This window comes from Dipodomys merriami, unplaced genomic scaffold (genome assembly GCF_024711535.1).
Source record: "Dipodomys merriami isolate MVZ:Mamm:240054 unplaced genomic scaffold, mDipMer1.0.p SCAF_151, whole genome shotgun sequence".
Lineage (NCBI taxonomy): Eukaryota > Metazoa > Chordata > Mammalia > Rodentia > Heteromyidae > Dipodomys > Dipodomys merriami.
This window is the reverse complement of record NW_027202838.1, coordinates 1,336,881-1,361,478: the sequence shown is the minus strand read 5'-3', so window position 1 is coordinate 1,361,478 and position 24,598 is coordinate 1,336,881. Positions and strand designations below refer to the sequence as shown.

The window sequence follows — 24,598 nt, the reverse complement described above, 5'->3', positions numbered from 1 at the left end:
AGTGGTAAAAGGGACAGTAAGTTCAAGTTCCAGTACTAGGAAAAATATAAATAAAGGGTACATTTTGTGGCAAGTACATAAAGCGTAGAGGTGTGAAACATGGTCCCTGATTCTAAGGGATACTCAGCTGAGTGTCTGGCAAAAAGCATGGTGTGAATGGATAATGTTCTGAGGCTTTAGCTTCTACCTGGGATTTGGGGAAGGATAAGAAGCCATTGACAAGTTCATTCACAATCATGCTTTCCAACAATTTTATGTGCCTGTCCCATGCAAACTGTCACAGTGGATTTATAAATATTACATCATCTATGAAGAAATTGGAATGCCTGGAAAAAAATGTTAATTGAAGTAAGTCAGGCCCAGAGAGACAAAAGTTTCATGTTTTACCTTGTGTAGAAAGCAGAATTAGTCCATAAACTTAGACTAAATATGTTGTATTTTCAGTGACTGTGTACAGATGTGTTAACTAAAACACTGCAGAGTCAAAGAAGAATTCAGATGTTGTAATTCCTTAGCAAGACGAAGTCAAAGTTCAACAAAATCAACATCTTCAAAGGAAGATGTGGGCAGGGTCCCAAAGAGAAAGGTAGATGAATGTAAAGAAGGGGTAAGAACAAAGTCAAGAATTTAATATCTGTCCTGCAAAATTAAGAAAAATGGGATGGATGGATGAGGATGTTGATCTTCTGCCAGGAATGAGCAGGTACGTCCTAAGGAGTATGGAAATAACAAGGTACAGAGAGAAGATGTCCACACTTGAGAAATGACTTCATTTTTTTTTTATTTTAAGAGGACCATACAGAGGGGTTACAATTACATGAGCAAGGTAATGAGTACATTTCTTATCAAGCATTGTTGCCTCTTCCTTTGTTTCCCCTTCCCATCCCTTCCCATCTCCCCTCTCCCCCAACACCAACATTTTTTGTACTTTTTTATTGTAAAAATGCTGTACAGAGGGGTTACAGTTACATGAGCAAGGTAATGAGTACATTTCCTATTGAGCATTGTTGCCTCCTCCTTTGTTTTCCCCCTACCATCCCTTCCCTCCCACCTCCACAACTACCCCCCCCATGACTTCATTTTTTTTAACCATTCAAAACATGCCATCCCCTTCCTCTAAGGACAGAATTCTAGAGCTGGTGACAGTGATAGCCTTGAGTTCAAAACCCAGAACCACAAAAAACTGTTCAATGGCAACTCTTTGTACATGATTTAAAGATCATTCAAAACACTTCAAAGATGCCAAATAAATAAAATTTCTAATATACTCACTTAAACATAAGAAATAAGGCTTTTTTGTCAGTCAGGGACTTGAACTCTGGGCCTGAGTGCTGTCCCTCAGCATTTCAGCTCAAGGCTAGAGCTCTACTTCTAGAGCCACAGCACCACTTCTGGTTTTCTGGTAGATTGTTGTAGATAAGAGTTTCCCAGCCCTTCCTGCCCAGGCTGGCTTTGAAATACAATCCTCAGATTGCAGCCTCCTGAGTAGCTAAGATTACAGGTGTGAGCCACCAATGTCCAATGGAAATAAGGCACTTTTATATCTAATGTAAGAATTGCTATTTGAATCCAGATTCTAAGCCTAGTGAGGTTACTTTTCTTAGTGACCCAGTTTTGCTGACCTCACACATGTTCACATGTGCACATATCAGTACACATTCACTGCATCAGATTCCTGTCAAAGAGGAACCACATTCATTAAAGATATATGTATCTTCCATGGTATTACCACACACACACTTTTGTTTTCTTTTCAATATTCAGGTGATTAAAGTCAATTTCACAATTCTGAAACTTATTTTTCTCAATTTTAAACTTGAAGGAAGTACAAAACTAACAGAAAGAAGACAGGATAAAAGGAGAGAAGAGAGAAAAGGACCAAAGGAGAGAGGGAGAGAGAGTTGAAGATTGTGTGGCTTAAGTGGCAGATCAACTACCTAAAAAGCAAAAAGTCCTGACTTCTAACCCCAGTACTTATAAAAAAAAAAAAAAACTCAACATTATGTGTTGCAGAGCAATACACGTACATATGGAACAACTACTACAGTATTGATTTTACAAATGCCTGTGTAGCAAACTGAGCAACTTTTCCTATTGCATGTATTGAAATAAAAGAAAATGGGAAGCTAGGTGCCAGTGGCTCAGGCCTCTGTTCATCATTACTCAGGAGACTGAGATCTGAAGCTCAGAGTTAGAGGCCAGACCAGGCAAGAAAGTCAAGCAGGCCTCAGATTCCCTTCCCAATCCATGTTCTGTGGAAAGTCCACATGCCACGGTGCCACTTCCTTCCCTGCCCTGTGCTCACCGGATGTGCTCTTGGCCCAGGGGGTTGAGGGCCTGGGGGACAGGCCTGGGGCGGGTTGGGGCAGGATGGGGCTGGGGCACAGGTGCACCTGATTTCTGCAAATCGACTTCTGGTCCCTGCCTGCACCAGCCTTGGATGGAGGGCACAGTGATGTGCTATGGTTGGCTGAAGAAATCACCCTGGGTGACAAAATGTGGACTCTTTGTGAGTGATTGGTGCATGTGGGGAAAGGGGAGGTCCTTCCCCATGCCTGCCCCTCCAGATCTCAGCCCACAGCCCCTGTGAAGAGGTTGAGTAGCATTATTGGCTGTATAGTGAGCATGCTGTATTGTTCAACCCCATTCACTTATTAGCATGGGGGTGGGCATGTGTTCATGTTCAGTAGTACTGGGGTTTCAACTCCAGGCTCAGGCACTGTCCTGGAGATTTTTTGCTCATGGCTGGAATCCCTAGGCCACTTGAGCCACAGCTCCACTTCTGGCTTTTTTTTTTTCAGCAATTCCTTGCAGATAAGCCTCTGACAGACTTTTCTGCCTGGGCTGAATTTGAACTGTGATCTGCACATCTCAGCCTGATGGGTAGTTAGGATAACAGGTATGAACAGCCAATGGGAACTGTGGATTGTTTAAAAACTTGTTTCTATAACATTCAAGAATTCACTTGTTGCCAGGTACCAGTGGCTCATGCCTATCATCCTAGCTACTCAGAAGACTGAGATTTGAGGACTGTGGTTCGAGGCCAGCCTAGGCAGGAAAGTCTATGAGGTTCCTATTGCCAATGAACCAGAAGTGGTACTGTGCTTCAACGTAGTAGAGTGCTAGCCTTGAGCTAAAGAGCTCAGGGATGAGCTCTGAGTCTGACCAGACTCAGGGTTCAAGTGACAATGAAGACAATGAGTGACAATATGGGGGAAAAAAAGAATTCACTTGTTGCAGGATTGGGGTGTTTTTTGCCAGTCCTGGGATTTAACTCAGGGTCTGGGCAATGTCCCTGAGGTTCTTTTTATGCTCAGAGCTAGGGAAAAAAGGTCACCTCCATGATCAGACCCCATCTGCTTCCCTATCTCACCTGAACGTTAGGACCAGGTTAAAGCAAACAGATTTTTTGTTTGTTTGTTTGTTTTGGGTCCGGTCGTGGGGCCTGAACTCTGGGCCTGGGCGCTGTCCCTCAGCTCTTCAGCTAAAGGCTATTGCTCTACCACTTGAGCCACAGCACCACTTCCGGCTTTTTCTGCTTATGTGGTGCTGAGGAATCAAACCCAGGGCCTCTTGCATGCAAGGCAAGCGCTCTACCACTGAGCCACCTTCCCAGCCCAGCAAACAGATTATTAATTAGACTAAGAAAGAAGAAACTGAACTGGGATAATTAAGTCCCAGGATCTAAAAAATAAAACTTCAGGGAAAAAAAAAAACACTTCAGAAAGGGGAACAAAACTGTAGCTTGACATTTGCCAACAGCTGCAAAGCAAGTAAAAATAGGGCTGACAGTCTGCAAGGCTAACCACCAATGTCTGGTTTTTGTGATTATGCTTGCTCAGCAAATATACTAAAACATGGAACTTGACCTTTTGTGATTAGCTTTTATTATTAATAAGAATAAGACCAATTTGAAAGGTAGGATCTCCCTTTAGAAGAAGACCTCCAGGTTAGTCAATAACCCTGAGATAAAGGCTTGAGTAAATCAGGGGTTAAACACCGGGTTATTGAGATTCAATAATAGATAAAAACTAGGGAGAGGTTAGAGTATGTTCTTGTCAATATCAGTTTAACCCAATACCAGGAACAAAGGGAAAATCTAGGATGAGAACTTTGCATTAATTGATTACTGAAATTGTAATTGCCATTAAAAATCACTAACTGCTAGACTGCTAGTTTTGCTTTCTTGCTGACTGCAAAATTACCACTGATCACCTGCAAGTGGCCTCTGTGTTTTTGCCTTTATATTTCCTGAGCTGTTTGAGTTTGGGGCCGCTCTTTGACAGCGAGTGGTCCTCTGCAGAGAAATAAAACATCCTAGCTTGATTGTATGTCTGGATCTCATTCTGGTATTTGGGAAGTTTTCTGGATAAAACATTGAAAGTTGCCCATGAAATCTCATCATCTTTGGAGTTTAAAAACAGTCTCATGCATCACTCGGGGATGATAACCAGAGGTAATCCTTCCATGATTATCAAGGTGCAAAATGCGACTGTGGGGGGCTGGGAAGGTGGCTCAGTGGTAGAGTACTTGCCTTGCATGCTCGAAGCCCTGGGTTCGATTCCTCAGCACCACATAAGAAAAAAGCCGGAAGTGGTGCTATGGCTCAAGTGGTAGAGTGCTAGCCTTGAGCTGAAGAGCTGAGGGACAGCGCCCAGGCCCAGAGTTCAGGCCCCACGACCGGACCCAAAAAAAAAAAAAAAATGCGACTGTGGTTATCACCTGTCGTTTGGCAAATTCTTGGGCCTCAATCCAGAAACTTGATGTGGAGTCCAGCCATGTTTGTTTAGCAAGGCCCCCTGATGATCCTGACTGAGCATGAAGACTTCTTTGAACATGAATGAAGACCTGGAGGATTCACGACTACTTCAGAGGAGAGAAGGGTGTGTAAAAGCCATGCCCTGAATGCATATTCATCCAGCCTCTCCATAGGGTCTAGTGCTTTTGCCTATCCTACTGAATGTGGTGGTAGGCACTGGAGATTCAACACATGGTTGTCTCCTTCATCTGCTCACAGCCAATCAGAAGCAGGCAAGTAAATGGATTCATAAAACAACATGTGACAAAAGCAGACATCCTCAATAGAGAACACCAGAATATGGTGTGGACAAATCCCTGAGATTACTCAGTGTTATATTCCTGCTGACAAAAACTCTCCTGGACCAAAAGAGGGTCCTCTGGGCCCTCTTCTCTACAAGGCCTCCATCTTGTCATTGGTCTGCCCAGCTTCATTTTAGCAACGTACCCTACTGTTACCCATCCCCCCTGAGACCTGGTCATCTTTGTTATCTGCTCAAATTCCAAATCCTTTAATACGAATATAAACTCTTTGTTTTTATTTTGCATGTGGTCTGGTCGTGGGCCTGTCCCTGAGCTTTTTTGCTCAAGGCTAGCTCTCTACCACTTGAGCCACAGCTCTACATCTGGCTTTTTGGTGGTTAATTGGAGACGAGTCTCGTGGGCCCTGCATCTTGTATATACATTTTTCTAATTTGGGGAGGGGAAGGGAAATAACAAAATGCTGAAACAAGGATACACATTGATCCATTGGAACAATGAGATGTACAAGACACTGTGTTGAAAATGAACTTTACAACTTGGCAGGGGGAGGGGAGTTAGGGAGGGAAGGTAGGGAAAAAACAGAGGGGGTAACAGTGCTTAAGAAATGTACTCATTACCTTACTCAAGTAACTGTAACCCCTCTGTACAGTATCTTTACTATATATATATATATAGTAAAAAAATATATATACATATACACATATGTATGTATGTATGTATGTATGTATGTATGTATGTATGTATGTATGTGTTTCCTATTGGGGCTGGCTTTGAACAGTGATCCTCAGATCTCAGCATCCTGAGTAGCTAGGATCACAGGTGTGAGCCATCAGTGTCCAGGTGCATCTCTCTTTTGTGCCCCTGTCCAAGCCCACCATACTCCCTACCTTCCTTCCCCAGCTCTTCACTCCCTTGGTATCATTGGTGTTGATGGTCACCCCTTTAGTTTTCAGTTGGGCTTAGAGTCCTGGGGCATTCAGTCTCTGGTCCCATGAATCTAAATGCTGTTATGACATCTAGGCTAAACATAAGACAGATAGTGTGGTGTCCAAGCCTGCTGCCTCTTGTATCTGCCACAGGGCAAATGATCCCGGGGCTTTCCTTAAATGCCACCACTCTCTTGGAGACCTCATAGCCTCCAGCTCACTGCAGGTAAGCTATGTCCTGGGGTGCAGGGCACTAAGGCTCTTCCTGTATTCTGCTGCCACCAGCAGGATTGTCAGAAGTCACTTCTATCTTCTGAACCTTCATTTCCTCTACAGTTTACAGACATTGTCCTTAAACCCTTGCATGCTGAACCTTCCTCCTTCCTCCTGGATCTTTGCCTGTCTAGCAAGTTTGAGCTCTGTCTTCTGGTCACAGGAGTAGCCAGATGTGTATGCCATCCAATTGCGCTGATTCTTCCACATCCAATGACATGGGAGCCCTTTCAGTCCCCCATTGCTGTGAGGCTTGAAATTCTTTCCTACCCAGCATGCATCTTGCTTCCTAGGAACACAGGGCTATGACTTCCCTAAAGAGCCTTAAGAACTTTGATGGAGGGCTGGGAATGTGGCTTAGTGTAGAGTGCTTGCCTAGCATGCATGAAACCCCAGGTTTGATTCCTCAGTACCACATATACAGAAAAATCCAGAAGTGGCACTGTGGCTTAAATAGTAGAACACCTGCCTTGAGCCCATAGAAACTCAGGGATAGAGTCCAGGCCCTGAGTTCAAGCTCCAGGAGTGGCAAAAAAAAAAAAAAAGAATTTTGATGGAGTCAGGCACCAGTGGCTCACACCTGTAATCCTAGCTACTCAAGATCTAAGAATCAAGGTTCAAAGTGAGCCTGAACAGAAACGTCTATGTAACTCCTCTTTACCTCCAATTAACCACCAAAAAAAGCCAGAAGTGAAGATATGGCTCAAATAGTAGCGAACCAGCTTTGAGTGAAAAGGGTAAAAGACAGCAACTAAACCCTGAGTTCAAGCTCCCAGTACTTGCACATACATACTCACACAAAATAAAACTTAGATGGAGCTAGTGTTCTTCTCTAGGGACAAGCAACCAGCCCCCCCCTCCCCCCCCCCCCCCCCCCGCCCTCTAGAAGACTAACCATGAGATTCTTAACAAGGCTGTTAACAGAACAAAGGTGATTGATTGGACCCTATGGAGCTTGGGACAATGAGAATAAGATCAATGTTCACGTTAACAGTTACGGCTTTCAAAAATGTTCACTGCTTCTCACTACTCCCTAACTATAGAGAGTTAGTAATTTATATACACCTAGTGGTAGTCCCAGTGGCTAGCCAAGCCAAGTCTGGCTCTCTGATAAATTCCCTAAGACCGTCAGGCTCCATGCCAGCATCCAGTCACTTATCATCTGGTGACAATGCCTCAGGGCCAGCCAAGACAGAAGCAGCAAAGATTCAACTCCATCTGCCATGGGACAGTTCAGCAAGCCTTTCTCTTTTGCTCCCTCAGCGGCTGGCTTTAATTTTGGTATAATAACACTAACAATTTCTTCCAGTATCACTGCCCCCCAAGGAGTGAACCCCCCCACCAAACAAAAGAGTTAAACCAGCTGGAGGTGTTCTTGTGTAGGGAGACCAGTCTTTCCATGAGCCTATTACTGAAGGCTTCCCTTACCCCAGAAGCCTTGGCAACTGCTCTCTCCAGCAGCAGGTGTATTGACCCTCCAGGACCAGCACTGACCACAGCCTCCAGCCCGCTGGATACTCCGTGTTTATGTTGGGAGAGCTGCTGTCCCCCAAGTTCTCTGGCTGGGGAGATGCTAGGCAACTTCTGGCACCTGTGGGGCCAGACCGAGGACTCTGCTAAGCCATCCAGCAAGACTTTACTCACCAGCCTGTCTAGTGCCCAACCAACAGAGCTTGGAATCTCCTTAGGCTCCAACTTCCCTGGCTCTGCAGTGATAGGGAACCCACAGAGCCCCCTGTGATGTCTGGACCCTCCACTGGCAACACTGAATTGCCAGCCGTGAGCACTATGGTGCTGGTCCCTCCACTGTGGCCCATGGCAGTCTGCCCCTCACCAGCATGGGACCCTCTGGTGTAACCAGTTTTGGGGGAGGGACATTTCTGGGTGGCAGGCAAGTCTAGCTTTTCATTTGGAAGCTGGCAGACCACTAATACAGGCTCATCGCCTGCCCCCCTCCCAACCCTAACAGCTTACCCCTCCCAGCTCCTTTACCCAACCTATGCTTTGAGAAGCTTCTGCTTCCTCACCGGCCCATGTTTTCTGGAAAGAGCCCAGAGGGGCTTTGGGCATCTGTTGTGCCCCAGATGTCAGGGCAAAATGAGGCCTCTGCACCCCAGCCTCGCTCCAAGCACAGCCACCAGCAGTACAGTACCTCCAGGCTTCACCGCAGACCTCTGACTTGGGTAAAAAAGAACGTGTACTTGTGCAGCCAACTGTCAGCAGCCAGCAGTCCTGGCACTGGGGTATCTGCCAGACTACCCCAGCAGCTGTGGGGAACCCTGACATCAGCAGGTACATCTATGCAGGCTGCCTTTGAAGCAGCTCCTCTTCTGGGTACAGGTCTGGTGACCATGACACTGAAAAAGATCACAGCTCACACTGCAAGAGCGTGACAAGCAATGGTCCTGTGCTCAGAGACCTGACAGAGACAGGAAATCAGAAAGACAGTGCGGCTAGCTCTACCTTGTACCTGTTTCAGTATCCTTGCCAACACATGTTTATTTTCACCAAGAAATAAAAAGGAGGGCTGGGAAGGTGGCTCAGTGGTAGAGCGCTTGCCTTGCATGCATGAGGCCCTGGGTTTGATTTCCCAGCACCACATAAGCAAAAAAAAAAAAAAAAAAAGCCAGAAGTGGCGCTGTGGCTCAAGTGGTAGAGTACTAGCCTTGAGCTGAAGAGCTGAGGGACAGCACCCAGGCCAAGAGACCCAAAAAAAAAAAAAGAAAGAAAGAAAGAAAAAGGAAAACTTAACTCTGGAGTAGCTGGTACCAATCTAGACTCTGAACCATAAGCAACCACAAAAGTAGAAGCTATATGAAAAATAAATATATGTGTGTAAATGTACACATAAATATGTAGGTGTATATATGTTTATATTACTATATTCACATATACAATGAATGTGTATATAATGTAAATATGTGTAATGTATAATATACACTGTGAATATGTATATACTTCTATGAACACACACAGAGGTGACTAAAATATGCATTATGAAAGGCCCAGAAGAAGAGAAAAAAAGAAATACATAGTATTTGAAGGGATAATGACCAAAATCTTCCCAATTTTAATTTAAAATATGAACCCTTATGTGCAGGAATTTAGCAGCTCAACAAAAGCCACTTAGGATAATCTCACAGGTCTACACTAAGACACATTCTTATTAAACAGTCAAAGACAGAGAACCTTCAAAATCACAGACACACAACTCATAGCACACACAAGTAATCTTCAATGATTTCATGATCGATTTCTCATCAAAACTAGAATGGGGGGGCTTGGAAGGTGGCTCAGTGGTAGTGCTTGCCTTGCATGCAGGGGGCCCTGGGTTCAATTCCTCAGCATCACATAAGCAGAAAATGCTAGAAGTGGCACTGTGGCTCAAGTGGTAGAACACTAGCCTTGAGCTGAAGAGCTGTGGGACAGTGCCCAGGCCCAGAGTTCAGGCCCCATGACTGACCTTCCCCCCCAAAAAAAAATTACTTGGGGCTGGGAAGGTGGCTCAGTGGTAGAGCACTTGCCTTGCATGCCTGAGGCCCTGGGTTCGATTCCTCAGCACCACATAAGCAAAAAGAAAAAAGCCGGAAGTGGCGCTGTGGCTCAAGTGGTAGAGTGCTAGCCTTGAGCTGAAGAGCTGAGGGACAGCGCCCAGGCCCACAATTCAGGCCCCACAACCAGACCCCCCCCCAAAAAAAATTACTTTTGTCCAGGCACCGGTGGCTCACGGTAACTCACACCTGTAATCCTAGCTACTCAGGAGGCTAAGATCTGAGGATCACGGTTCAAAGCCAGCCCAGGCAGGAAAGTCTGTGAAACTCTTATCTCCAATAAACCACTCAGGAAAACCGGAAGTGGCACTGTAGCTCAAGCAGTAGAGCGCTCGCCTTGAACTGAAGAGCTGAGGGACAGCACCCAAACCCAGAGTTCAAGACCCATGACCAACAAAAACAAAAACAAACCAAAAAAACCCCACTAGAATGGCTATAAGACAGCAAGGGCAACACATTTAAAGTGCTAACAGGACATATCTAAAACCAACCTTTCTAAAACCAACAAAAATAGATTTCCTTCAAAAGTGAGAGATGAGCTGAGTACCAATAGCTCAGGCTTAATAACTCTAGCTACTCAGAAAGCTGCATTTGAGGATTGTGGTTCAAAGCCAGCCTAGACCTTGTCCCCTCAAGAGCAAGTTGTAGGACACAGCTTTCTTGAGAAGGATGGAGGCCTTTGTGCCATGTCATTGCTGGAACAAGACATAGGATAGGGTGGCCATCAAGAATGGAGGCTATTGACTCATGTCTCTGCAGAAGCAATTTATAAGATGTAGGAGTCCTCTAGAAAGTCAGAGGACATTGATCACTGTCCCAGTGGTTGCAGAAATGTCATGATAATGACCATAGGAACCTCAAGTCCACTTGGAGTCTTTAGCAACAGTCTTTGAGACCTAAGAGCTAGAGTGTCAATGGTGGCAGGCTGTGATTGGTCCACTTTTTCTCTGACATCACTGGATCCGACTCTGATTGGTCCATTTCTTCTATGACATTACTAGGTCTGGTTGTGACTGGTCCATTGTGAGAGGTCATGCAGGATATATAGGAATCCACAGTGCTCCAATCTTTGTCAGTTAACAGGGCTGGGAGCTCTTGCTTGGTGACCCTCCAGACTAACTCAAAGCTAGACTGATGATTTTTTTGGTTGGGGGTATTGTTTGGATTTGGGTATATCTTTTTACTTTTTCTGGGTTTTCCATTATTTTAGTTAATTTTAGATAGACTTGCTACCCACCATTGTAGCAGAAGGATGATAGGATACGAAGAACCATCCTTAAGCTCCTTGAAGGAGGAGATCATCAAACAATACCAAATGAAAAAGTTCATTGACCATGGTACCTCTGGACAAGTGAAGCTGGCCCATCACCACCTCACAGACACTAAGATGGCAGTTAAAATACTCCGGAAGGCCGGGTACCAGTGGTTCACACCTGTAATCCTAGCTACTCAGGAGGCTGAGATCTGAGGATTGTGGTTGAAAGCTAGCCCGGGCAGGAAAGTCCATGAGACTCTTATCTCCAATAAACCACTCAGACAACAGGAAGTGGCGAAGTGGCTTAAGTGGTAGATCCTTGAGCTGAAGAGCTGAGGAACAGCTCCCAGGCCCAGAGTTCAAGCCCCATCACTGACAAAAACAAAAAAAAACAACTCTGGAAGGAAGAGTCCTCCAGTCATTGGATAGAGAATGAGGTGGATATTTTTAAGTCTGTGGCACAAAACATATCATCAGGTTATATCAGGTGATGAAAAAGGAAGAGTATGTGTATCTTGTAATGGAACTGGCCACTAGAGCACACCTCCCAAGGTAGATCTGAAAATCCTGCCACCTATATGAAGTGGAAGCCAGGAGGCTCTTCAACCAAATTGTAAGCACTGTACTCTACCTACACCAAAACAGAATTGTACACAGACCTTAAGCCCAACAACATCCTGTTGGCCACCAAAGACAATAATCAAGGTCAGTGATTTTGGTCTGAGAAACCAGTTCACCCTGAGGCAATTGCTGACAAATGTATGTGGTGCTGTGCTTTGTTCCTGCAAGAAAGATACAATGTTTGCAAGGTGGACAACTGGAGCATATGTGTCCTTTTATATTTTAACAGGAAGATTTCTCTTTGAGGGGAGAGATGTGATCCAGGTACAGTCACTAGTCCTGAAGGCCAAGCATTTTGCTCTATATAACCCATCTGCAAAAGGACAAAATGTAATATTCCAACTGTTAAGTGAAGACTCGAAGCAGAGGCCCAATACTGAACAAATACTGGAGTACTCATAGCTCAAACAAGTTGAAGAATGTTCCCTGTGTCCTGATGAGCCACAGCCCAACAAGCTGGAGCCCATCATTCTTAAAGTAATATGTGACATGGAGTACCACTTATGTGAGATTTAGAGATCTATATGGGGCAGAACATTCAGACTGCCAGCCGTGTCCAAGATAAAAGAGTGTCTTCAACTGTGCTACCAGGCCCAACTCCTGCAGATCTTTCCAACATCCCTACCACTATAAAGGAAGGAGAGTCAGCTTAACTGCCCAGCTTAACAATTACAGTTTGTCATCTGAATTCAGTTGCTTTATGACACGTAGTCACCTCTGACGAGAGGCCTAAGTGCCATTCTGCCTGCCATTCCCCTCTGCTTTCAGAAGAGGAACCCTAGTTCTAGCCCAGTTCCAGGCCAGGATTCTATGGTTTCCCTTGGCTGCTCTTTTTTCTTAAGCAGCAGTGAAAGATTTCCCTCTGGGCAGCCACAAGATAAGACCATAAACTCTAACACAGGGCTGGAAGACAGTGTTTAGCAGGATGGCCACTACTTTTCACAGAAAATGCTTCTGTGTGTGATCCCAAAAGTAATGTCCACAGCTTAGGAATAAAATTGTTGCAGAGAACAATTGAAAGCCGCAGGACTCAGGGCTTCTTGGAGACTTTCTTCAGGCGTGGAAGATCAGAGAGGCAGAGGCTTGGATACAAAGAGCTGCAGGAGGGAGTCATGCAGGAAGTTGACATTCCTGTGATCCCAGTGAGTCCTGCAGCGGCCTCAGTCTAGCATAGCTGGGCAATGTGGCAAGAGCTATGGGATTCTCTGGGTGACATTCCAGTCAAAGGACCTCTGACACTGAGCTGCCTTTCCAGAACTAAAAGGTAAACTGAAAGGTGGCCTAAGCTGCCTGTATCTTCTGAGCTGGGAATTCCAGCTCACTACACCACTTCACTTAACAACCCCTAATCATTTTCCTGACTTCTCAAGCATAGGCAGTGGGTTTCGTTAAGTGTTGCATTACTCTAAATCTTGGAGTCAAGGGGCCTAGACTGGGTCTTTTTTTTTTTTTTTGTCAGTCGTGGGGCTCAAACTCTGGGCTTGGGTGCTGTCCCTGTGCTCTTCAGCTTAAAGTGAGTGCTCTACCCCTTGAACCACAGTGCCACTTCTGGTTTTCTGGTGGTTAATTGGAGATAAGAGTCTCAAGGACTTTACTTCCCTGTCTGGTTTTGAACCATGATCATCAGATCTCAGCCTCCTGAGTAGCTAGGATTACAGGTGTGAGCCACTGGCGCCTGACTTGGGTCTTTTTTATTACTCAAAGCAGTGGTGTAACATGTAGAGTATTCCTTCCTACTCATGGATTTATCTTCTCAAACTACCCATTTTGGGAGGTTGCAAGCCACTTAGCATTTAAGGAAAGGAAAGATGATGGGAGGAATATTTGGAGTTTTAGGTTTATTTCCCAGTTCTCTGTCAATAAGAAGAGACAAGAACTGGAAGGAGAGATTTGCTAACGTGGATGTAAATAGCTGCAGAAGGAATTTGTGCAGGAAGTTTATATATAGTTTCTCAGCTCATTCAGTAAAGGCCTCAACTGCTCTTTCTTCCTAGACAGCGATAAAATAGAGACCTGCCCACTGGAGGAAAATGCCCGTCCCTCTGGGTAGCCTTATAATTAGACCAAAGTATAACTTAAGGAGCAGATGGAGCAGGTTGGGGGTGGCTAGCAAGATAGCTACCACTCTTCTCAGAATATGCTGCTGTATGCAGCCCCAGGAACAGAGCAGTTCTAGAGAAAGGGGTGGAGAGCCCTAAAAGACACCAAAGATAATAGTAATTGAGAGCCAGAAGGCCCCTAATCTTTATTTTTTAGATACCCTCAGGGCTGGGAAGGTGGCTCAGTGGTAGAGTGCTTGCCTTACATGCATGAGGCCCTGGGTTCAATTCCTCAGCACCATATAAGCAGGAAAAGCTGGAAGTGGGCGATGTGGCTCAAGCAGTAGAGTGCTAGCCTTGAGCTAAAGAGCTAAGGGACAGCGCCATGCCCAGAGTTCAGGCCCCATGACCAACAAACAAACAAAAAAAAAGATACACTCTCATTATGTAGTGAAGACTGATCCTAACTTAATAATTCTACTTCCTGGTCTCTCCTAGTTGGGATTACAGGTGTGCACCTCCATATGGGCCATTTACTATTATCTGCACTTTTCCTTAAGTTCTAATACATTAAAATATTTTATTCCTTGGCAGTACTGGGGTTTTGATTCCCAGCCTGGTACTTGGCAGGCAAGTGATTTACCATTTGACCCATACCCCCAGCTCATGCTATTCATTTTATTTTAGATAGATTTTTTTTCTTTTTCTTTTTTTTTAATTTTGCTTCATCTAGCCACAGGCTGTGATACTTGTGTATTTGCCTGTTGGGAAGCTGGCATCTTCCTTGGATGGTTCAAAACCTTATTTTTCTTTTTAAGTATATTAATTTTGTTATTACAAAGATACTATTCAGAGGAGTTACAGCTACATGGGTATGTAAAGAGTTAAAACCCTCTGGTTTTCTGAGTGGTTTATTGGAGATAAGAGTCTTAAGGAGTTTCTTGCCCAGGTTGGCTTTGAACCACGATCCTCAGATCTCAGCCTCCTGCGTAGGATTATAGGCATGAGCCACTGGTGCCTGGCTTAAAACCTTATTTTAAAAGATGAAAATGTCAGCATGGATCCTGCCCATGTAATTGTAACCCCTCTGTACAGTATGTTCACAAATAAAATAAAATTAAATTAAAAAAAAAAAAAGAAAAGAAAATGTCAGCATGGGAAGGTAGCTCAATGGTAGAGTGCTTACCTTGCATGCATGAGGCTCTGGGTTCCATTCCTCAGCACCACATAAGCAGAAAAAGCCAGAAGTGGCGCTGTGGCTCAAGTGGTGGAGCACTGGCCTTGAGCTGAAGAGCTGACAGACAGCGCCCAGGCCCAGAGTTCAGGCCCCACAACCAACCAGAAGAAAAAAAAAGATGAAAACGTATATAATCACTAATGTTATCTCTAAGAGAAAAAATGATTATCAGAATAAAAGCATTTGGAGACTGGGGTGGTGGCACACACTATTGCTCTGACTTCACTCTAGCCAGAGTTACACAATTCCAGGTATGCATGAGCTAAATAAAAATGAATAAAAAAGTTAAAAAATGATCCATTACAGCACTGCTGTGGAAGATTTGGAACACTCGTACATATATTGACCATTCATACATTTCTGGTGCTGATAGAAAGCTTTTATGATAGAATCTGACACATTCTTCCACCATAACATAGCACTACCATATGACCCAGCAATTCTGTTGCTCCTTACATACCCAAAAGAACTGAAAACCAGAACTGACACACTTGCATGACAATGATAACATCAGCAATGTTCCCAATGGTCAAGAGTTGGAAAAAGCCAGGCGCTGGTGGCTTACACCTATAATCCTAGCTACTCAGGAGGCTGAGATCTGAGGATCATGGTTTGAAGCCAGCCAGGGCAGGAAAGTCTATGAGACTCTTAATCTCCAATTAACCACCAGAAAACCAAAAGTGGTGCTGTGGCTCAAGTGGTAGGGCATTAGCTTTGAGCTGAAAAGCTGAGGGGTAGTGCTCAGGCCCAGAGTTCAAGCCCCATGACTGGCAAAAGAAAAAAGAAAGAGTTGGAAAGAAACTTAGTGTCTATCAGGTGAACAGGTTTATAAAATATGAGGTATGTATGAAATGGATTATGACTCATCCATAAAAAAGCTGCAACTTATAAATCTATCATGGATAGACACAAAAAGAAAATTGTATACTATCTGTGACATATAGTGAATAAACCATTTCATGAGAGAAAAAAGGTAGATTAAAAGTTTCTGCTTTGGGCTGGGAAAATGGCTCAGTGGTAGAGCGCGTGCCTTGCATGCCTGAGGCCCTGGGTTCGATTCCTCAGCACCACATAAGCAAAAAGAAAAAAGCCAGAAGTGGTGCTGTGGCTCAAGTGGTAGAGTGCTAGCCTTGAGCTGAAGAGCTGAGGGACAGCGCCCAGGCCCAGAGTTCAGGCCCCAGGACGGACCCCCCCCCCCCAAAAAAAAAAAGTTTCTGCTTTTTCCAGCCTCAGCCTCGGACCCTGAAGCCATAATGTTGATGCCCAAGAAAAACCGGATTGCCATTTATGAACTCCTTTTTAAGGAAGGGGCTATATTGGCCAAGAAGGATGTCCACATGCCCAAGCACCCAGAACTGGCAGACAAGAATGTGCCCAACCTTCACGTCATGAAAGCCATGCAGTCTCTCAAGTCTCAGGACTACATGAAGGAACATTTTGCCTGGAGGCATTTTTATTGGTACCTAACCAACGAGGGTATCCAGTATCTCCGTGATTACCTCCACTTGCCTCCTGAGATTGTGTCTGCTACCTTGCACGGCAGTTGACCTGAGACTGGAAGGCCTTGGCCCAAAAGAGGCAAGTGGCAAGCAAGACTCAAAAGAGGTGAAGCTGACAGGCACCTACAGATGCTGGCAAGCAAGCCAAGGCTGGAGCTGGGTCAGCAACTGAATTTCAGTTTAGAAGTGGATTTGGTCGTGGATGTGGTCAGCCACCCCAGTAAAGATGGAGAGGATTATTTTGTGTTGAATAAACTTGTAGCCAGAAAAAAAATAAAGTTTCTGGGGCAGATCATTGGGGTGATTATTACTCTGATTGTGTGGATTCCATCAGTATTGAAAAGGAAGTTGGAAAATAGAGGTAATGGCAGTGTGGATATAATTAATGTCACTGAATTATATAACTGCCTGGTAAGCATGAGGCACATCCAAAAAATGTGAAATCTGCCCTCTGTCATCCACCTTGAATGGTAGCTGCTCTCCTACTGTTTTAATTGTATTCCTTAAAGAAAATGAAAATGCTGGTGCTTTTAGTCTGCATCATGGATCTCTGGTGTTTATTCATGTTTTTACTTCTAATTCATTATTTGAATATCTGCTGTTGAATTTTAAAGGAAATCTTGGTTTTTTTTTGTTTTTTTGGTTTTTTTTTTTTGGTACAGTTGTGAGACCTGAACTCTGGGCCTGGGCACTGTCCCTCAGCTCTTCAGCTCAAGGCTAGCGCTCTACCACTTGAGCCACAGCACCACTTCCGGCTTTTTTCTTTTTTCTTATGTGGTGCTGAGGAATTGAACCCAGGGCCTCAGGCATACAAGGCAAGCGCTCTACCACTGAGCCACCTTCCCAGCCCTTAAAGAAAATCTTGTATATTTTGTTTGCCACTCCTGGGGCTTGAACTCAGGTCCTAGACACTGTCCTTGAGCTTCTTTTGCTCAAGGCTATCACTATACCACTTGAGTCACAGTGCCACTTCCAGCTTCTTCTGTTTAGGTGGTACTGAGGAATCAAACCCAGGGTTCTACACATGCTATGCAAACACTATACCATTAAGCCACATTCTTAGCCCAAAATCTTGTATATTCTAATGAGGGCAATGCCTGCAGTTCTAATTCAGGAGGCTAAAGCAGGAAGATCCCTACACAGTCCAGGCTGCATAGTGAGATCATATCTTAATCCCCATGCTGGCTACTGGTGTGCACTGGTGCTATAGCACAATCTGCTGTGAATGCTCATGGACACCTGAAGTAATATGACAACTGCAGATGTTTGCTTCCGAAGTGAGACCCCAATTCCTGAAGACTAACTTGCATGAGACATTTTTCCATTACTGCCCTCAGTGAATTTTAGTGTGGCCCTGCAGAAGGTCTGTGACTTGTGTAAACACAGCTCTTCATTGTTAGAAGAGACTGATCATACTCCTGTGGTTGTTTATAAGCAGACTATTCAGTTCGACTTGCAAGCCAGCTAGGAGATATTCTGTGCTGCCCCCTAGTGTTGCAACTGTAGGTCATTTAAAATGCTTTTCTCAAGCGGTCTTTTTTTAGCCTACTTTTGATTTTCATCATTAGTTTTTCAGCTAAGCAAGTAACAGGAAGAAAACAGACAAGCAGTGACAGATGCAAAAGCGGTTATGGGGTAGCCAGAACTTTCCACCAGGTGAAGGGCTGACAACTGCTCATCAGAGCAAGCAGCAGGAACAGCACTGGGATTGACACCACCCGACCACCCAGAGTTGTAGTGGTCACAGTGACCAAGGTAAAAGCAACAAGAAGTGATAGAGGGGCTGGGAAGGTGGCTCAGTGGTAGAGTGCTTGCCTTGCATGCATGAGGCCCTGGGTTTGATTCCTCAGCACCACATAAGCAGAAAAAGCCAGAAGTGGCACTGTGGCTCACGCGGTAGAGCGCTCGCCTTGAGCTGAAGAGCTGAGGGACAGCACCCAGGCCCAGAGTTCAGGCCCCATGACCAACAATAAAAAAAGAAGTGATAGATACAGTCTGGGAAAACAAAGATGGGACACAGAGCTTGAGGTTCAAGAAAGAATTCTGAAAAGCCAGAAAGAAAAAGCTTGTGGGTTCTAATTGTGAGAAAAGAGTTGTCCCATTTTCCACTGCCAATCCTATGAAGCACCCAAAGTCCCAACCCCAAAGGGTACAGGACTTCTAACACTTAACCTCATTGAGGAAACACCTGTATGTAACCCTTGAGGCACAGCTCTTGCCACATTGAAGCTATCAAGTGTCCTGGCCCTAAACCCTGAGGTGGGATAGTTACAGCACAATGCTATCTTCCAAGTACTGTGAATCTCAATACCCAAGATGTAAGAACTGTAATATTTTTGGGGGGGAGATAAGGATCCTGGTGACTAGGGCATCACTTGCTACGGCCCCTGCATATTTACTGTTGTTTAGGATTTCAAATCCCTTCTAACACCCTAGAAAATCCCAGCCAGATGGTTTATAACAACAGAATATGCAAAAGAATATAAACTTGGATCTCTGAATACTGTTAGATCCACTAGAAGACTGTTCTGTGTGTCACAAATTGTACTTCCTAAAAACACTCAAAGCTTTTTTTTTTTAAGGTGAATGTCCTCTAAATACAAAACAGGAAAAAATATTCCCCAAAAATCCTTTATATAAAAGAGAGAGAGGAGTGGGTGGGGAGGAAGAAGAGAGGGAAGGAGAATTAAACCAGCATAAATTACTTCTCGTGGAAGTCTTGTATTCTGTGCAGCCCCTCCTATGCACATGCACCTTGAGTGAGTACTACTCGCTGTGCCCACAAAGTACTCCTCTGATCACTAGCCAAATAACACAAGGGAAATAAGAAGTCAAATAGTGCACAGCCTACCAGTTCTCCCAAGTCTACACAGCCCAAGGGGTCACAGGATGAAGGTCCATCACAACAGAGGTTGACAGTTTTCATGTCTGCTTAGATAACTGAACTCTCACAGAAAGAAAACTTAAAAGGTTGCTCATTCATTAGAAGATTTTGGTCATGTCAGCTTGGATTTAATATTAACATGGATTTTTTTCCTTTATTATCTCAGTATGTCATTATAAAACTTGGTACCATGTTTTTCTTTGCTATTTTTCCAAAGAAACACAGTTTTCCCTTGTATCATATTAAATATTTTTCTATTTTTTTCTGTATTACAACGTCTATTTTTAAAAGGTTTTGTGGATTTATTTTGCTTTATTTTTGCTAGTTGTGGGGCCTGGCCACTGTCTCAGAGATTTTGCTCAGTTCTGACACTTGAGCCATAGCTCAACTTCCAGCTTCTTTCTTCTTTTTGATGATTAATTGAATAGTCTCATGCAAAGCCCAGTACAACCAAGGAGGCTGAAATCTGAGGGTCTCAGATTTTGAAGCCAGCCTGAGCAGGAAAGTCGATAAGACTCATGTCAATTAACCACCAAAAAGTCTGGAGTGACAGAGCTCTATCCCTGAGCAAAACAGCACAAATTCAAGCCCCAGAACTGGTACATATACATACAAATCTCATGGACTTTCCTGCTTGGGCTGGCTTTAAACCACAATCCTCAAGATTTCAGCCTTGTGGGGAGCTAGGATTTACAGGCATGAGTCACCAGCCTCTGGCTTATTTTATGTTTTGGTTTTGGGTTTTTTTGCCAGGACTTGAAATCAGGGCACTGTCCCTGAGCTTCTTTTGCTCAAGGCTAGCACTCTACCACTTCAGCCACAGCGCCACTTCCGGCTTTTTCTATTTATGTGGTACTGAGGAATCGAACTCAGGGCTTCATGCATGCTAGACAGGCAGTCTACCACTGAGCCATATTCCCAGCCCCCTCTGGTTTACTTTATTTTATTTAAAATAAGTTTTTTATTGTGAAAATACTGTATAGAAGGGTTACAATTACATGAGCAAGGTAATGAGTACATTTCTCATCAAGCATTGTTGCCTCTTTTGTTTTTCCCCTACCATCTCCACAACTACACTCCCCCCTCTCCCCCACCCTTGCCTAAATTGTAAAGTTCATTTTCTGACATAGTGTCTTGTACATCTCATCCTCCGGTTTATTTTAATATTTTTAATTTGCTCTTTCTTGTCTTCTTCCACACTTTTTTATTTCAGCCTCCTGAGTATATAGTATAACATGTGTGAGCCACCAATGCTTGGCTCATTTAAACCAGTGTCATTGACTTTTTCTTCTCTTCTTCAATCCTCTTAATGTATTGGGGTGTGTGTGTGTGTGTGTGTGTGTGTGTGTGTGTGTGTGTGTGTGTGTGTGTGTGTGTGTGTGTGTGTGTGTGTGTGTGTGTGTGTGTGTGTGTGTGTGTGTGTGTGTGTGTGTGTGTGTGTGTGTGTGTGTGTGGTTAATTAGAGATAATAGTCTCATAGATTTTCCTGCCTTGGTTGGCCTTGAACCATGATCCTCAGATTTCAGCCTCCTGAGTAGCTAATAGAACATGTGTGAGCCACCAGTGATTTATTTAAAATCCTGTCACTGTATCTTTCTTCTTCTACCCTTGTTTTCATTTATTTCATTCTCTCTGTGTGTTCATCCTCCAGATTGAACTCACCCCCTGGGTACTGTCCCTGAAATTTGTTTTGCTCAGTTCTACAACTTGAGCCACAGCTCAATTTCCAGCTTTTTTCTTTCTTTTTCCTGATTAATTGGAGATAAGAGTATATCATGCAGAGCCCAGCCAGACTTAGGAGGATGAAATCTATGTTTTGTAGTTCAAAGCCAGTTGAGGTAGGAAAGTCTGTAAGACTCTTATCTCCAATTAACCACCAAAATCTGGGTGTATGAGAGCTTTAGCCTTGATCCTAACAGGGATGAGAGGAGTCTTAATTGGAGAATAGTGTCTCATGTCAAGCTTAGAGATGAAGATTGCTGTTTGAAGCAAACCCTGTCAGGAAAGTCCAGGGGACATTTCCAATTCACCAAAAAATACCTGGAAGGGACTCTTTCTGATTATCTTAACCAAGAAACTGGTGTTTGGACTGCTGAAAGGAATTGGACTGACCACCACACTAAACTAAAGCAAACTTGAATCTAACTCCATACGAGAAGAACAATGAACTGTCATCTCACACCCCAGGAAGGACCAAGTTAAGTATAAAAGTATAATTGTAGGGGCTGGGAAGATGGCTCAGTGGTAGAGCACTTGCCTTGCATGCCTGAGGCACTGGGTTCGATTCCTCAGCACCACATAAGCAAAAAGAAAAAAGCCAGAAGTGGCGCTGTGGCTCAAGTGGTAGAGCGCTAGCCTTGAGCTGAAGAGCTGAGGGACAGCGCCCAGGCCCAGAGTTCAGGCCCCACTACCGGACCCAAAAAAAAAGTATAATTGTATTCTATTTGATTCTCCAGGCAATACTTTTGTTGGCCCTTGGGAGGTACCTATAAAAGCCACAGGTTCAGGTCCCCTTGGTCATTATTGTTACTAACAGGGAGTACCTCAACTTTGACGTATGCCAAGCCATACACTACAAAAATGTACAAAATCAGAGGTTGTATAATGGGGAAAGTTTACAGTACCTCAGGGGAAGAGGACTGATTTACTACCAGACATAAAAATCAAAAATCACATTTACGCTCAGATTTTAGAGCAGTAGGAAAAGTGTATGAGACTGGAATACATGCACTGGAAAGGATACAGTAGGAAGGTTTAGGATTAACATAATAGATAAATGTCAGGCTATTACTACTCAAGCTCCAATCTTACTAAGACCTCAGGCTGACTATAGTACAGACACAGGACCCACAGCACACAAATAGCCTTTGAAATTGGTTATGGGGTCACCAGGGCTTGAATGGAAAGGATTAAATATTCTGTGAACACATTAAATAAAAACAGCTGTTATGTTTGTGCAATGGGAAGACCAGGGACTCCAGTCGTCTGTTCCATCTGGAGTGATCCTCCAATCCAGGAGGCATGTGGTGTATGATGACTCATTGCCAGGACACCAAAGCTTGACAAGACCTGTAGGACATGGTCACTGCTGTTCCCAGCACCAAAGAGTCCTGTGTGTCAGTCCCAGAGGACTGTACAACCATCCTCCCCAGATGTCAATGATACCTCCTGTCTGACCAGGCAAGGGAGGAAATTGACAAATAGGGTAAATGTAACTGGATGCAGGGAAAGTTGGCTCTTCACTAGCCTTGTGAGCCAGTCTGCATTTACTGGGCAGGTAGATGTCTGATGGTATTGTACAGGACCTTTACTTGAGACTCTTCCCATCCCCCCCCCAAAAAAAACCTAGGCAATGGGGCAGTCCATTTCCTCCTGGCATTCAATCCCCAGCCGGCACCATAGAGACCAAACCCAAAAAGAAAAGGGATATAAAGGCTCCTAGAAGGTTTATTTTTTTTTCCAACACTCCCATTTATGTTGATAGCATTGGGGTTACCAGGGGAGTGCTAAATGACTTCAGAGCCAAAAAGCAAATGAGATCAGCAGTTGAGTCAATACTGTTTTGGTCAATAACAATGTTGATTGGATTATAGTTATTATAATCAACAAAGCCTTGTTCACTATACCAGAGATGCAATGAAAAAATAGCTAAACAAGTTAATGCCGCCAAGCACATAGCCTGGAAAGACACATAATACTGGCAAAAAGGGAGAAATGTGTATAATGTGAGAAAAGAGCTTTTCTATCAAATAGGTTGCCTCTTTTCTGACTTGTGGGAGTTGTTTTCTGAAAAGTTCTTGCTTTGGCTAGGTGGTTTGGCCTTTGTTAATTACACTTTAGTTACATCTTTTTCTTCCTATTTCTAATTAAGGCATTCTGTTAGAAGGGCCTTGGGTTTTTGTTACAGCCTGTTGCAGATTGTGACCTGAACTAAGCCAATGTGAACAGAGGGGCATGGCCTGTTGGGTTAGCTCTGGGTGCTTGCCTGCCAAATTTTTGGCTGATTGCTCTCTGCAGACGTAAACTTTGCCTTCCTGAGATCCTTTCCAGTTGGTGTCCTTACTACTACATGACACTCCAACATCCTGAGCCATTTCTAACAGTAATGATTGGGGTTCAGTGTTGTATATGTGTCTACCTAACAACTCTAACCCAATGGAATCATATTTAAGGCATTATAAGGCCTGACCACCCTGGCCAATGAGTTGGCCAAAAATTCAGAGATAGATGGTTATCCCTTCGCTAGCCTTAGGGATGTGTGGTTTGAGATGCTGTAAGGAGTTATGGCATCTATCTTAATTTCACTTGCAGTATTCTGTGGAGATTGCTTTGAATAAACTGTTACCCCACATACCAATGATGCCTTCCTCCTAAGGTCTCTGAGTACCTAAGTCAGATACTCCTCACCAAATTTCAACAGAGCTGTATAAAGAAAAAGGGGAAATCGTGTAAAAAACACAACAAAATAAAACAATCCTTTCTGTCAAACTATGTTTCTGTCTTATAACCAGTTACCATTCTGTACTGATAATTGCTGCTGCTAATATTTCCTGGTATTTGCCTTCAACTGAAACTATGATCTATGTTGTTCATAACCTGACAACCATGTCAAAGATCTGAGTCCTTAAAGAATACCACCCCCCCCTCCATCTTGAGTGGGAACTTCCCACTGATTTTACCACCTCTTCTGTCACCATCGACAGCCTCATTCCCAGCCATGTTTCTAGCTAGCCTCAATGAAAAGTATGTGCACCTTTGCCTCAAAAATGACAGCCACTCCCAGGAGGAACCTTTTACTGATAGGTTCGAATGCTTTCTAACTTCCTTGTGTTACCCCATCATGCTGGTAAAAATTGTAAGAAATGAGATCCTAACTCCTTAGCAACAAGGAGAAGGGAATAATGTCATCCCCTGGCTTAGGGTAAAATCTGAGCAGACCACTCTGCCCAGTGTGCCTGCCTAGCTCTGAGGAGAGTAGCAGTGGTGCATCCTTTTGTGAAGAACTAAAATGCCTTGATAAAATCTGTATTTCTTGTGTGTCTATTCACTTCTGACACCAAGGGTTGTGTTTCCAATGTTTGCTGATAGTCAGGACTGAAGGCCCAAGTACAGACCTTCTGAATCACAAAACCACTCTATCTTCCTCCACTAAGGGAGGAGGCTCTCCCCTAGCCAATGCACACCAGAGGGCTCTGTCTACTCTGTTTACATTCAGGGGTCATGCTGAAGTTGGGAATATTTGCTGCCCTGGG

General features: G+C 44.0%; 1 pseudogene; it reads left to right on the top strand.

Moving 5' to 3' along the window:
* Positions 1-12,890: 12,890 nt before the first annotated feature.
* LOC138827141 (small ribosomal subunit protein eS10-like) lies at positions 12,891-16,686 on the top strand (annotated as a pseudogene).
* Positions 16,687-24,598: the final 7,912 nt, after the last annotated feature.